The sequence below is a fragment of the Mobula birostris genome, chromosome 2 (assembly GCF_030028105.1).
Source record: "Mobula birostris isolate sMobBir1 chromosome 2, sMobBir1.hap1, whole genome shotgun sequence".
NCBI lineage: Eukaryota > Metazoa > Chordata > Chondrichthyes > Myliobatiformes > Myliobatidae > Mobula > Mobula birostris.
In genome coordinates, this window is record NC_092371.1 from 85,090,913 (window position 1) to 85,104,248 (window position 13,336).

At 46.0% G+C, this 13,336-nt stretch overlaps 1 protein-coding gene across 2 annotated transcripts in view; it reads right to left on the minus strand.

The window, feature by feature from the left end:
* The window catches only part of psmf1 (proteasome inhibitor subunit 1), an 83,547-nt gene that overhangs the window by 53,461 nt on the left and 16,750 nt on the right, over window positions 1–13,336 (minus strand). The gene's annotated exons all lie outside the window — the stretch shown is intronic.

A 13,336-nucleotide genomic window follows, 5' to 3' on the forward strand; every position in this document is an offset into this window, starting at 1 on the left:
GCTCCCATATAACCCCCCACCTTAAATTCCTCCATACATCTGTCTAGTAGTCTCTTAAACTTCACTAGTGTATCTGCCTCCACCACTGACTCAGGCAGTCCATTCCACACACCAACCACTCTGAGTAAAAAAGCTTCCTCTAATATCCCCCTTGAACTTCCCACCCCTTACCTTAAAGCCATGTCCTCTTGTATTGAGCAGTGATGCCCTGCGGAAGAGGTGCTGGCTATCCACTCTATCTATTCCTCTTATTATCTTGTATACCTCTATCATGTCTCCTCTCATCTTCCTTCTCTCCAAAGAGTAAAGCTCTAGCTCCCTTAATTTCTGATCACAATGCATAATCTCTAAACCAGGCAGCATCCTGGTAAATCTCCTCTGTAGCCTTTCCAATGCTTCCACATCCTTCCTATAGTGAGGCAACCAGAACTGGACACAGTACTCCAAGTGTGACCTAACCAGAGTTTTATAGAGCTGCATCATTACATCACGACTCTTAAACTCTAGCCCTCAACTTATGAAAGCCAACACCCCATAAGCTTTTTTAACTACCCTATCCACCTGTGAAGCAACTTTCAGGGATCTGTGGACATGTACCCCGAGATCCCTCTGCTCCTCTACACTACCAAGTATCCTGCCATTTATTTTGTACTCTGCCTTGGAGTTTGTCCTTGCAAAGTGTACCACCTCACACTACTCCAGGCTGAACTCCATCTGCCACTTCTCAGCCCACTTCTGCATCCTATCAATGCCCCTCTGCAATCTTTGACAATCCTCTACACTATCTACAACACCACCAACCTTTGTGTCATCTGCAAACTTGCCAACCCACCCTTCTACCCCCACATCCAGGTCGTTAATAAAAATCACAAAAAGTAGAGGTCCCAGAACAGCTCCTTGTGGGACACCACTAGTCACAACCCTCCAATCCGAATGTCCTCCCTCCACTACGACCCCCTGCTTTCTGCAGGCAAGCCAATTCTGAATCCACCTGGACAAATTTCCCTGGATCCCATGCCTTCTGACTTTCTGAATAAGCCTACTGTGTGGAACCTTTTCAAATGCCTTACTAAAATCCATATAGATCACATCCACTGCACTACCCTCATCTATATGCCTGGTCACCTCCTCAAAGAACCCTATCAGGCTTGTTAGACACGATCTGCCCTTCACAAAGTCATGCTGACTGTCCCTGATCAGACCACTATTCTCTAAATGCCCATAGATCCTATCTCTAAGAATCTTTACCAACAGCTTTCCCAGCACAGACGTAAGGCTCACTGGTCTATAATTACCCGGACTATCCCTACTACCATTTTTGAACAAGGGGACAACATTCGCCTCCCTCCAATCCTCCGGTACCATTCCTGTGGACAACGAGGACACAAAGATCCTAGCCAGAGGCTCAGCAATCTCTTCTCTCGCCTCGTGGAGCACCCTGGGGAATATTCCGTCAGGCCCCGGGAACTTATCCATCCTAATGCATTTTAACAACTCCAACACCTCCTCTCCCTTAATATCAACATGCTCCAGAACATCAACCTCACTCATATTGTCCTCACCATCCTCTCATTGGTGAATACCGAAGAGAAGTATTCATTGAGGACCTCACTCACTTCCACAGCCTCCAGGCACATCTTCCCACCTTTATCTCTAATCGGTCCTACCTTCACTCCTGTCATCCTTTTGTTCTTCACATAATTGAAGAATGCCTTGGGGTTTTCCTTTACCCTACTCTCCACGGCCTTCTCATGCCCCCTTCTTGCTCTCCTCAGCCCCTTCTTAAGCTCCTTTTTTGCTTCCCTATATTTCTCAATAGACCCATCTGATCCTTGCTTCCTAAACCTCAAGTATGCTGCCTTCTTCCACCTGACGAGATTTTCCACCTCACTTGTCACCCTACCATTCTTTATCTTCCTCACTGGGACAAATTTATCCCTAACAACCTGCAAGAGATCTCTGAACATCGACCACATGTCCATAGTACATTTCCCTGCAAAAACATCATCCCAATTCACACCCACAAGTTCTAGCCTTATAGCCTCATAGTTTGCCCTTCCCCAATTAAAAATTTTCCTGTCCTCTCTGATTCTACCCTTTTCCATGATAATGCTAAAGGCCAGGGAGCGGTGGTCACTGTCCCCCAGATGCTCACCCACTGAGAGATCTGTGACCTGACCCGGTTCATTACCTAGTACTAGATCTAGTATGGCATTCCTCCTAGTCGGCCTGTCAACATACTGTGACAGAAATCCATCCTGGACACACTTAAACTCTGCCCCATCTAAACTCTTGGAACTAATCAGGTGCCAATCAATATTAGGGAAGTTAAAGTCACCTATGATAACAACCCCGTTATTTTTGCACCTTTCTAAAATCTGCCTCCCAATCTGCTTCTCGGTATCTCTGCTGCTACCAGGGGGCCTACAGAATACTCCCAATGGAGTAACTGCTCCCTTCCTGTTCCTGACTTCCACCCATACTGACTCAAAAGAGGATCCTGCTACATTACCCACCCTTTCTGTAGCTGTAATAGTATCCCTGACCAGTAATGTCACCCCTCCGCCCCTTTTTCTGCCTTCGCTATCCCTTTTAAAGCACTGAAATCCAGGAATATTGAGAATCCATTCCTGCCCTGGTGCCAGCCCAGTCTCTGTAATGGCCACTACCTCATAATTCCATGTATGTATCCAAGCTCTCAGTTCATCACCTTTGTTCCTGATGCTTCTTGCATTGAGGTACACACACCTCAGCCCTTCCACCTTACTATCTTTACACCGTTTATTCTGCTTCTCTTTCCTCAAAGCCTCTCTATATGTTAGATCTGGCTTTACTCCATGCACTTCTTTCACTGCTCTATCGCTCTGGGTCCCATCCCCCTTGCAACTTAGTTTAAACCCTCCCAAACCATGTTAGCAAACCTACCTGCAAGGATATTGCTCCCCCTTGAATTCAGGTGCAACCCATCCAATCTGTACAGGTCCCACCTTCCCCAGAAGAGATCCCAATGGTCCAAAAATCTAAAACCCTGCTCCCTACACCAACTCCTCAGCCACGCATTCAACTGCCATCTCCTCCAATTCTTACCATCACTGTCACGTAGCACTGGCAGCAATCCTGAGAACGCCACCCTTGAGGTCCTGTTCTTCAGCCTTCTGCCTAGTTCCCCAAACTCACACTTCAGGACCTCATCCCTTTTCCTGCCTATGTCGTTGGTACCAACATGTATCACGACTTCTGGTTGCTTTCCCTCTCGTACCAGGATGTCGTGCACCAAGTCAGAGACATCCTGGACCCTGGCACCCGGGAGGCAACAAACCATGCGGGTGTCCTTCAAATGTCCACAAAAACTCCTGTCTGCTCCCCAACTATAGAGTCTCCCATGACGACAGCTCCTCTCTTCTCCGTCCCACCCTTCTGTACCACAGGGTCAGACTCAGTGCCGGAGGCCCTGCCACCGTGGCTCACACCTGGTCGGTCGTCCCCGTCAACAGTATCCAGGACGGTAAACTTATTATTCAGGGGAATGGCTACAGGGGTGCTCTGCACTACCTGTCTGCTTGCACTACCTGTCTGCTCACCTTCGCTTTCCCTTCTCTGACTGTCACCCAACGACCTGCTTCCGACAGCCTAGGTGTGACTACCTCCCTGTAACTCTCATCTATGACTGTCTCATTCTCCCTTATGAGTTGAAGGTCATCCAGCTGCTGCTCCAGATTCCTTATATGGTCTTCCAGATCGCCCAGCCATATGCACTTCTGGTAGATGTGACTCTGCGGGAGAGGGGCGTTCCCCCAAGACTGCCACATCTCACATGAGAGGCACATCACCGTCTCAGGAGGCATTGTAAAGACTAACTACGAGCAAGCTCGTCCTCCGCCTCTTCTCGTCGAAGCCTCTCGAGTCAAAGCCTCAAAGCTCCACTCCTTCACTGGCCCACTCACTCACTGGCCGCTTTCCACAGCAAACGGGAGCAAAAGTGAGTGGGAAGTTGGATGATTAGGAAGCTTTTAAAATTAACAGAAAGCAACTAAAAAAGCTATAAGGGAAAAGGAAAAGATTAAATATGAAGGCAAACTTGTTGATAATATAAAGCAGGATTCTAAAGGTCTTTTGTTCTATAAAGAATAAAAGGGAGGTGAGAGTTGATATTGGGCTACTGGAAAATGAAGCTGGTGTGGTAGTAACGAGGGACAAAGAAGTGGCAGATGACTTAATAAGTACTTTGCTTCAGCTTTCACTGTGGAAGACACTAGCAGCGTGCCAGAGGTCCGTGAGTGTCAGGGAACAGGAGTGAGTGCCACTGCTATTACAAAGTAAAAAGTGCTGGGCAAGGTGGATAAAGCACCCGACCCAGATGGACTACATCCTGAAAGAGGTTGCTGAAGAGATAATGGATGCATTGATCATGATCTTTCAAGAATCACTTGACTCTGGCATGGTCCCGGAGGACTGGAAAATTGCAAATGTCACTCCTTTCTTTAAGAAGGGAGGAAGACAAAAGAGGAAATTTTTAGGCCACTCAGTGATTGGCAAAGTGTTGGGAGTCTATTTTTCAGGATAAGGTTTCGAGGTACTTGGAGACTAATGATAAAATAAATCAAAGTCAGCATGGTTTCTGTGAAAGGAAATCTTTCATGACAAATTTGTTAGTGTTCTTTGAGGAAGTAACAAGCATGATGGAAAAGGAGAGGCAGTGGATGTCTTCTACTTCGATTTTCAGAAGTTGTTTGTTAAGGTGCCACACATGAGGCTGCCTAACAAGATAAAATCTTATGGTATGACAAGAAATATACTGACAAGGGTAGAGAAATGGCTGACAGACAGAAGGAAGGAAGTGGGAATAAAAGGGGCCCTTTCTGGTTGGCTGCCAGTGACTAGTGGTGCTTCTCAGGGGTCAGTATTGGGACAACTAATTTTCACATTGTTTGTCAATGATTTAGAAAATGGAATTGATGACTTTGTGGCAAAATTTGCAGATAAACTGAAAATAAGTGAAGGGGTAGGTAGTGCTGAGGAAGCAATGCAATTGCAGCAGATGGAATACAGTGTTGGGAAATGAGAATGCACTTTGGTGAAAGGTACAATAGTGCAGACTATTATCTAAATGGGGAGAAGGTTCAAACTTCAGAGGTGCAGAGGGACTTAGGAGTCCTTGTGCAACACTCCCAGAAGATTAATTCACAGGTTGAATCTGTGGTAAAGAAAGCAAATGCAATGTTGGCATTTATTTTAAAGAGAATATAATAGAAAAACAAGGAGATAATGCTGAAGCTTTATAAGACACTAATCAGGCCACACTTGGAGTATTGTTAACAGTTTTGGGCACCTTTATCTCAAACAGGATGTATTGTCATTGGAGGGAGTCCAGAGGAGGATCACGAGGATGATTTTGAGAATGAAGGGGTTAACATATGAGGAGCATTTGGCAGCTTTGGGCCTATATTCACTGGAGTTCATGTGTGGGGATCTCTTTGAAACCTACCAAATGTTGAAAGGACTAGATAAGGTGGAGGTGGAGAGATGTTTCCGGTGGTAGAGGTATCCAGAACTAAAGGGCACAGCCTCAAAGTTGAGGGGTGACTTCTTAAGAACAAAAGTAAGGAAGAATTTTTTTAGCCAAAGGGTAGAATTTTTTTTAGCCAAAGAGTTGTGAATCTGTGGAGTGATCTGCCACGGACTGCAGTGGCGGCCAAGTCCGTGGGTATATTTATAGCAGAAGTTGATGGATTCCTGATTGGTTGGAGAATAAAGGGATATGGTGAGAGGGCTGGTATATGAGGTTGAATGGGATCTCAGTTCAGCCATGATGAAATGACAGAGTGGACTCGATGGGCCTAATTCTGCTCCTATATTTTGTGGTCTTACTTAGCTGATGCTCATCTCAAAGCGTTCTCAAAACTGGATCAGTCTTGTCACTGATGTCCTTGTGTTAATTGTTAACACCCCACATATTTTCACCCACCTAACTTGATTTTGCATCACTAACAGAAACACTGCACCTCCTGCTAGCCGTTCCTTGGCCTGCTGTTTAGATGCCCCAACTCAATCACTCTTTTGTCTCATTAGTGTCTCTGGACACCAAATTTTAATCAAGTCCACAATGAGCCCAACAAGATGTAATGAACTTCTGGTTGGCAGCACAGGATGTGTTCAGCATTGGAGTGAACACCAATGCTGTGGAGCCTTAATTACCAACTCATTGTGTGCTTACGTCAAAAGCAATAGTATTCATCTCTTTCAAAAGAACCAGAAGAAGCATCTTAAGACCATAAAACATATGAGCAGAATTTAGCCATTCAGTCCATTGAGTGCTCTGCCCTTCCATCACTGCTGATTTATTATCCTCCTCAACCCCTTTCCTGCCTTTGGTTTCTCTCCATAACTTTCGACCCCTTTACTAATCAAGCACCAACAAACAAAGAAACATAGAAAATAGGTGCAGGAGTAGGCCATTCGGCCCTTCGAGCCTGCACCGCCATTTATTATGATCATGGCTGATCACTCAACTCAGAACCCCGCCCCAGCCTTCCTTCCATACCCCCTTACCCCCGTAGCCACAAGGGCCATATCTAACTCCCCCTTAAATATAGCCAATGAACTGGCCTCAACTGCTTCCTGTGGCAGAGAATTCCACAGATTCAGCACTCTCTGTGTGAAGAAGTTTTTCCTAATCTCGGTCCTAAAAGGCTTCCCCTCTATCCTCAAACTGTGGCCCCTCGTTCTGGACTTCCCCAACATCGGGAACAACCTTCCTGCATCTAGCCTGTCCAATCCCTTTAGGATCTTATACGTTTCAATCAGATCCCCCCTCAATCTTCTAAATTCCAACGAGTACAAGCCCAGTTCATCCAGTCTTTCTTCATATGAAAGTCCTGCCATCCCAGAAATCAATCTGGTGAACCTTCTTTGTACTCCCTCTATGGCAAGGATGTCTTTCCTCAGATTAGGGGACCAAAACTGCACACAATACTCCAGGTGGGGTCTCACCAAGGCCTTGTACAACTGCAGTAGTACCTTCCTGCTCTTGTACGAGAATCCCCTCGCTATAAATGCCAGTATACCATTCGCCTTTTTCACCGCCTGCTGTACCTGCATGCCCACTTTCAATGACTGGTGTATAATGACACCCAGGTCTCATTGCACCTCCCCTTTTCCTAATCGGCCACCATTCAGATAATAATCTGTTTTCCTATTTTTGCCACCAAAGTGGATAACTTCACATTTATACACATTAAATTGCATCTGCCATGAATTTGCCCACTCACCCAACCTATCCAAGTCACCCTGCATCCTCTTAGCATCCTCCTCACAGCTAACACTGCCCACCAGCTTCGTGTCATCCGCAAACTTGGAGATGCTGCATTTAATTCCCTTATCCAAGTCATTAATATATATTGTAAACAACTGGGGTCCCAGCACTGAGCCTTGTGGTACCCCACTAGTCACCGCCTGCCATTCTGAAAAGGTCCCGTTTATTCCCACTCTTTGCTTCCTGTCTGCTAAACAACTCTCCACCCACACCAATACCTTACCCCCAATACCATGTGCTTTAAGTTTGCACACTAATCTCCTGTGTGGGACCTTGTCAAAAGCCTTTTGAAAATCCAAATATACCACATCCACAGGTTCTCCCCTATCCACTCTACTAGTTACATCCTCAAAAAATTCTATGAGATTCATCAGACATGATTTTCCTTTCACAAATCCATGCTGACTTTGTCCGATCATTTCACCGCTTTCCAAATGTGCTGTTATCACATCCTTGATAACTGACTCCAGCAGTTTCCCCACCACCGATGTTAGGCTAACCGGTCTATAATTCCCTGGTTTCTCTCTCCCTCCTTTTTTAAAAAGTGGAGTTACATTAGCCACCCTCCAATCCTCAGGAACTAGTCCAGAATCTAACGAGTTTTGAAAAATTATCACTAATGCATCCACTATTTCTTGGGCTACTTCCTTAAGCACTCTGGGATGCAGACCATCTGGCCCTGGGGATTTATCTGCCTTCAATCCCTTCAATTTACCTAACACCACTTCCCTACTAACATTTATTTCGCTCAGTTCCTCCATCTCACTGGACCCTCTGTCCCCTACTATTTCTGGAAGATTATTCATGTCCTCCTTAGTGAAAACAGAACCAAAGTAATTATTCAATTGGTCTGCCATGTCCTTGCTCCCCATAATCAATTCACCTGTTTCTGTCTGCAGGGGACCTACATTTGTCTTTACCAGTCTTTTCCTTTTTACATATCTATAAAAGTTTTTACAGTCCGTTTTTATGTTCCCTGCCAGTTTTCTCTCATAATCTTTTTTCCCCTTCCTAATTAAGCCCTTTGTCCTCCTCTGCTGGACTCTGAATTTCTCCCAGTCCTCAGGTGAGCCACTTTCTCTGGCTAATTTGTATGCTTCTTCTTTGGAATTGATACTATCCCTAATTTCTTGTCAGCCACGGGTGCACTACCTTCCTTGATTTATTCTTTTGCCAAACTGGGATGAACAATTGTTGTAGTTCATCCATGCAACCTTTAAATGCTTGCCATTGCATATCCACCGTCAATCCCTTAAGTGTCATTTGCCAGTCTATCTTTGCTAATTCACGTCTCATACCTTCAAAGTTACCCCTCTTTAAGTTCAGAACCTTTGTTTCTGAATTAACTATGTCACTCTCCATCTTAATGAAGAATTCCACCATATTATGGTCACTCTTACCCAAGGGGCCTCTCACGACAAGATTGCTAATTAACCTTTCCTCATCGCTCAAAACCCAGTCCAGAATAGCCTGCTCTCTAGTTGGTTCCTCGACATGTTGGTTCAAAAAACCATCCCGCATACATTCCAAGAAATCCTCTTCCTCAGCACCCTTACCAATTTGGTTCACCCAACCTACATGTAGATTGAAGTCACCCATTATAACTGCTGTTCCTTTATTGCACACATTTCTAATTTCCTGTTTAATACCATCTCCGACCTCACTACTACTGTTAGGTGGCCTGTACACAACTCCCACCAGCGTCTTCTGCCCCTTAGTGTTACGCAGCTCTACCCATATTGATTCCACATCTTCCCGGCTTATGTCCTTCCTTTCTATTGCGTTAATCTCTTCTTTAACCAGCAACGCCACCCCACCTCCCCTTCCTTCATGTCTATCCCTCCTGAATATTGAATATCCCTGAACGTTGAGCTCCCATCCCTGGTCACCCTGGAGCCATGTCTCTGTGATCCCAACTATATCATAATCATTAATAACAATCTGCACTTTCAATTCATCCACCTTATTACGAATGCTCCTTGCATTGACACACAAAGCCTTCAGGCGCTCTTTTACATCTCTCTTAGCCCTTATACAATTATGCTGAAAAGTGGCCCTTTTTAATGCTTGCCCTGGATTTGTCAGCCTGCCACTTTTACTTTTCTCCATAATACTTTTTGCTTCTACCCTCACTTTACACCACTCTGTCTCTCTGCACTGGTTCCCATCCCCCTGTTGTGAACTAACCTCCTCACGCCTAGCCTCTTTAATTTGATTCCCACCCCCCAACCATTCTAGTTTAAAGTCACCTCAGTAGCCCCCGCTAATCTCCCTGCCAGGATATTGGCCCCCCTAGGATTCAAGTGCAACCCGTCCTTTTTGTACAGGTCACGCCTGCGCCAAAAGAGGTCCCAATGATTCAAAAACTTGAATCCCTGCCCCCTGCTCCAATCCCTCAGCCACACATTTATCCTCCACCTCATCGCATTCCTACTCTCACTTTCGCGTGGCACAGGCAGTAATCCCGAGATTACTACCTTTGTGGTCCTTTTTCTCAACTCCCTTCCTAGCTCCCTATATTCTCCTTTCAGGACCTCATCCCTTTTCCTACCTATGTCATTGGTACCTATATGTACCACGACCTCTGGCTCCTCACCCTCCCACTTCAGGATATCTTGGACACGATCAGAAATATCCCGGACCCTGGCACCAGGGAGGCAAACTACCATCCGGGTCTCTGGACTGCGTCCACAGAATCGCCTATCTGACCCCCTTACTATCGAGTCCCCTATCACAACTGCCCTCCTCTTCCTTGCCCTACCCTTCTGAGCTGCAGGGCCGGACTCTGTGCCAGAGGCACAGCCACTGTCGCTTCCCCCGGGTAAGCTGTCCCCCCCAACAGTACTCAAACAGGAGTACCTGTTGTTAAGGGGCACAGCCACCGAGGTACTCCCTATTACCTGACTTTTCCCCTTCCCCCTCCTAACCTTGACCCACTTGTCTGCCTCCCGTGGCCCCGGCGTGACCACCTGCCTGCAACTCCTCTCTATCACCTCCTCACTCTCCCTGACCAGACGAAGGTCATCGAGCTGCAGCTCCAGTTCCGTTACACGGTCCCTTAGGAGCTGCATCTCGATGCACTTGGCGCAGATGTAGACGTCCGGGAGGCTTGGAGACTCCAGGGCCTCCCACATCCAACACCGAGAACAGCAAACTGCCCTCACACTCATACTGCCCCTCTCCTCAAACAACAACAGACAATGAATGCCAAACCTTCCTCGCCTGTTTCCGCCTAAGCTCGTTGAGCCGAAGCCCTTAAGTCTTCACTCTGCTCCCGGCTCACTACGCTGCCCGCTCTATGAGGCTCTGTTCCTTTTAAATCTGCCGCGCTGCACAGCCCGACGTCACACGCCTGCGCAGTCCCGCCTCTCAGAACGCCGTTGGAGAAAAAAAAAATAACGAAAATTTCAAAAATGTCTTTCTCGGCACTCCCACTCAGACTCTCAGACTCCTTCTTCGAATCCCACTCAGACTCCTCCTTCGAATCTGCATTAAATATACCCAATGACTTGGCCTCCACAGCCACCTGTGACAACTAATCCCACAGTGTCACCACTCTGGCTATATAAATTCTTCATCTTTGTTCCAAATGGGTATCCCTCTATTTTGAAGCTGTGCCAAATGGGCTCGAGCACAATAGCATTTATTTCACCATCATATATTCTCCTTTTTGAAATATTGTGGTAACAAGTGTCACAGGTTAAGAATGAATCATGGAGCACTAAACACAAAGAGGCCTTTTGGCCCATCCAGTCTGTGCCAGCCTGGTCTTCTTCCTGGTTCCATCTACACACACCAGGACTATAGCCCTCCATGTATCTATCCAAACTTCTCTCAAACTGCAATTGAACCTGCACCCTCCACTTCCACTGACTGCTCCATCCACATGTTCACAATGCTCTGTGAAGAAGTTCCCACTCAGTAGCTTAAGGGTGAAAAGTGAAATATGTAAATACAAACACAAACATAGAAAACCTACAGCACAATACAGGCCCTTCGGCCCACAATGCTGTGCCAAACATCTACTTATTTTGGAAGTTACCTAGGGTTATCCATAACCCTCTATTTTTCTAAGCTTCATGTACCTATCCAGGAGTCTCTTAAAAGACACTATTGAATTCGCGTCCACCACCGTCGCCGGCAGCCCATTCCACGCACTTACTACATCCCTGCGTAAGAAACTTACCCGACATCTCCTCTGCACTTTCTTCCAAGCACCTTAAAACTGTGCTCCCTCGTGTTAGTCACTTCAGCCCTGGGAAAAAGTGTCTGGCTATCCACACAATCAATGTCCCTCATCATCTTATACACCTCTATCAGATCACCTCTAATCCTCCATCGCTCCAAGAAGAAAAAGCCAAGTTCATGCAACCTACTCTCATATGGTACGCCCCCCCAATCCAGGCAACATCCTTGTAATTCTATAGTATCCACATCTGTAGTGAGGTGACCAGAACTGAGCACAGTGCTCCAAGTGGGGTCTGATCAGGGTAGGATGCTTGTAAATTTTTTCTGTACTCTTTCAATCTTATTGACATCTTTCCTGCAGGTAGGTGATCAGAACTGCACACAATACTCCAAATTCAGCCTCATTAACATCTTATACAACTTCCACATAACATTCCAACTCCGGTATAAATATCCTGATTTATGAAGGCCAATCTGTTCAAAGCTCTCTTTACCACCATATCTATTTCTGACACTCTTACCTTCAATGAATTATAGATCTGTATTCTCAGATCCTTTTGTTCTACTGAAAACCTCAGTGCCCCATCATTCACTGTGTAAATCTTACACTGGTTTGCCTGCCCAAAGTGCAACACCTTGCACATGTCTGCATTAAATTCCATCTGCTATTTTTAAGCCCCTTTTCTCAGCTGGACCAGATCCCACTGCAGGCAATGACAGCCTTTTTCATTGCCCACTACACCCCCAGTCTTGATGTCATCTGCAAATTTGCTGATCCAGTTTACTACATCATCTAAATCATTAGCAAAGATGATAAACAACAATGGACCCAGCACTGATTCATGTGACACACCATATCGTCATAGACTATGTATTACTTCCAGGGTGTATGGGGTGTCCAAGGAAGGGTAACACCTCTGGTGAAAGGGCTTGATGTGCCCATTCTGGTGCAGCTCACTCACCTCTGGTCCCACTGAACACTCAGTTCTCACCTGTGGCTCCAAGAAACTGCATGTGACAGCAGCCACATCATGGTACACCATTTTGACAAGGGGGCTAAACCAGGTGAGGGTAGCCAGTAAGTCTCATACCCCAGTGCTACCATACAAACTCAGTTCCAATGGACTAGGCAGATGAGATCTGCAGTGTGATCCAATGGCCAGGGAGACAGCTCTGCAACACTTTGTGGCAACCAAAGGACATGATTAAGCACAGGCCATGACGTGGTCATATACTGCAACCAAGGAAGACCCCATTTTGCAACGCTTACTGGACCTGAACCTTCAAGGTCGAGAGAGTGGAACTAGCCCAGTGGAACAGGCTTCCCACTTTAAAAACTCTCCCACACAGATTTCCTGCCATCGTCGGACACGATGGACAACCATCACCGTGCAAGAGCCTTATTTTTATCATTCTCTCAGAGGGAGCGGGTCCTGGTGGAAGCCACAACTCAGTGGGCTTCATTAAAAAAACACTGCATTAATGCATTTCCGTTCTTTATCTAACTATATCTTAGTCCAAGACCATGTTTGCCCTATAAATGGAAGGAAAGATCTCACCGCACAATTTGAAGATGTGCAAGGGGTTTATTCCTCAAGGACAAACATACACTACCACAGTGACTGCACTTCAAAGATATTATAGTGTAGTGGTTAGCACAACGCTTTACAGTATCAGCGACCCGGGTTCATTTCCTGCTGCTGCCTGTAAAGCGCTCATACATTCTCCCTGCGACCACATGGGCTTCCTCTGCATGCTCCGTTTTAGTCTCCACAGTCCAAAGACGTACTGGTTGGTAGGTTAATTAGTTATTGTAAATTGTCCCGTGATTAGGCT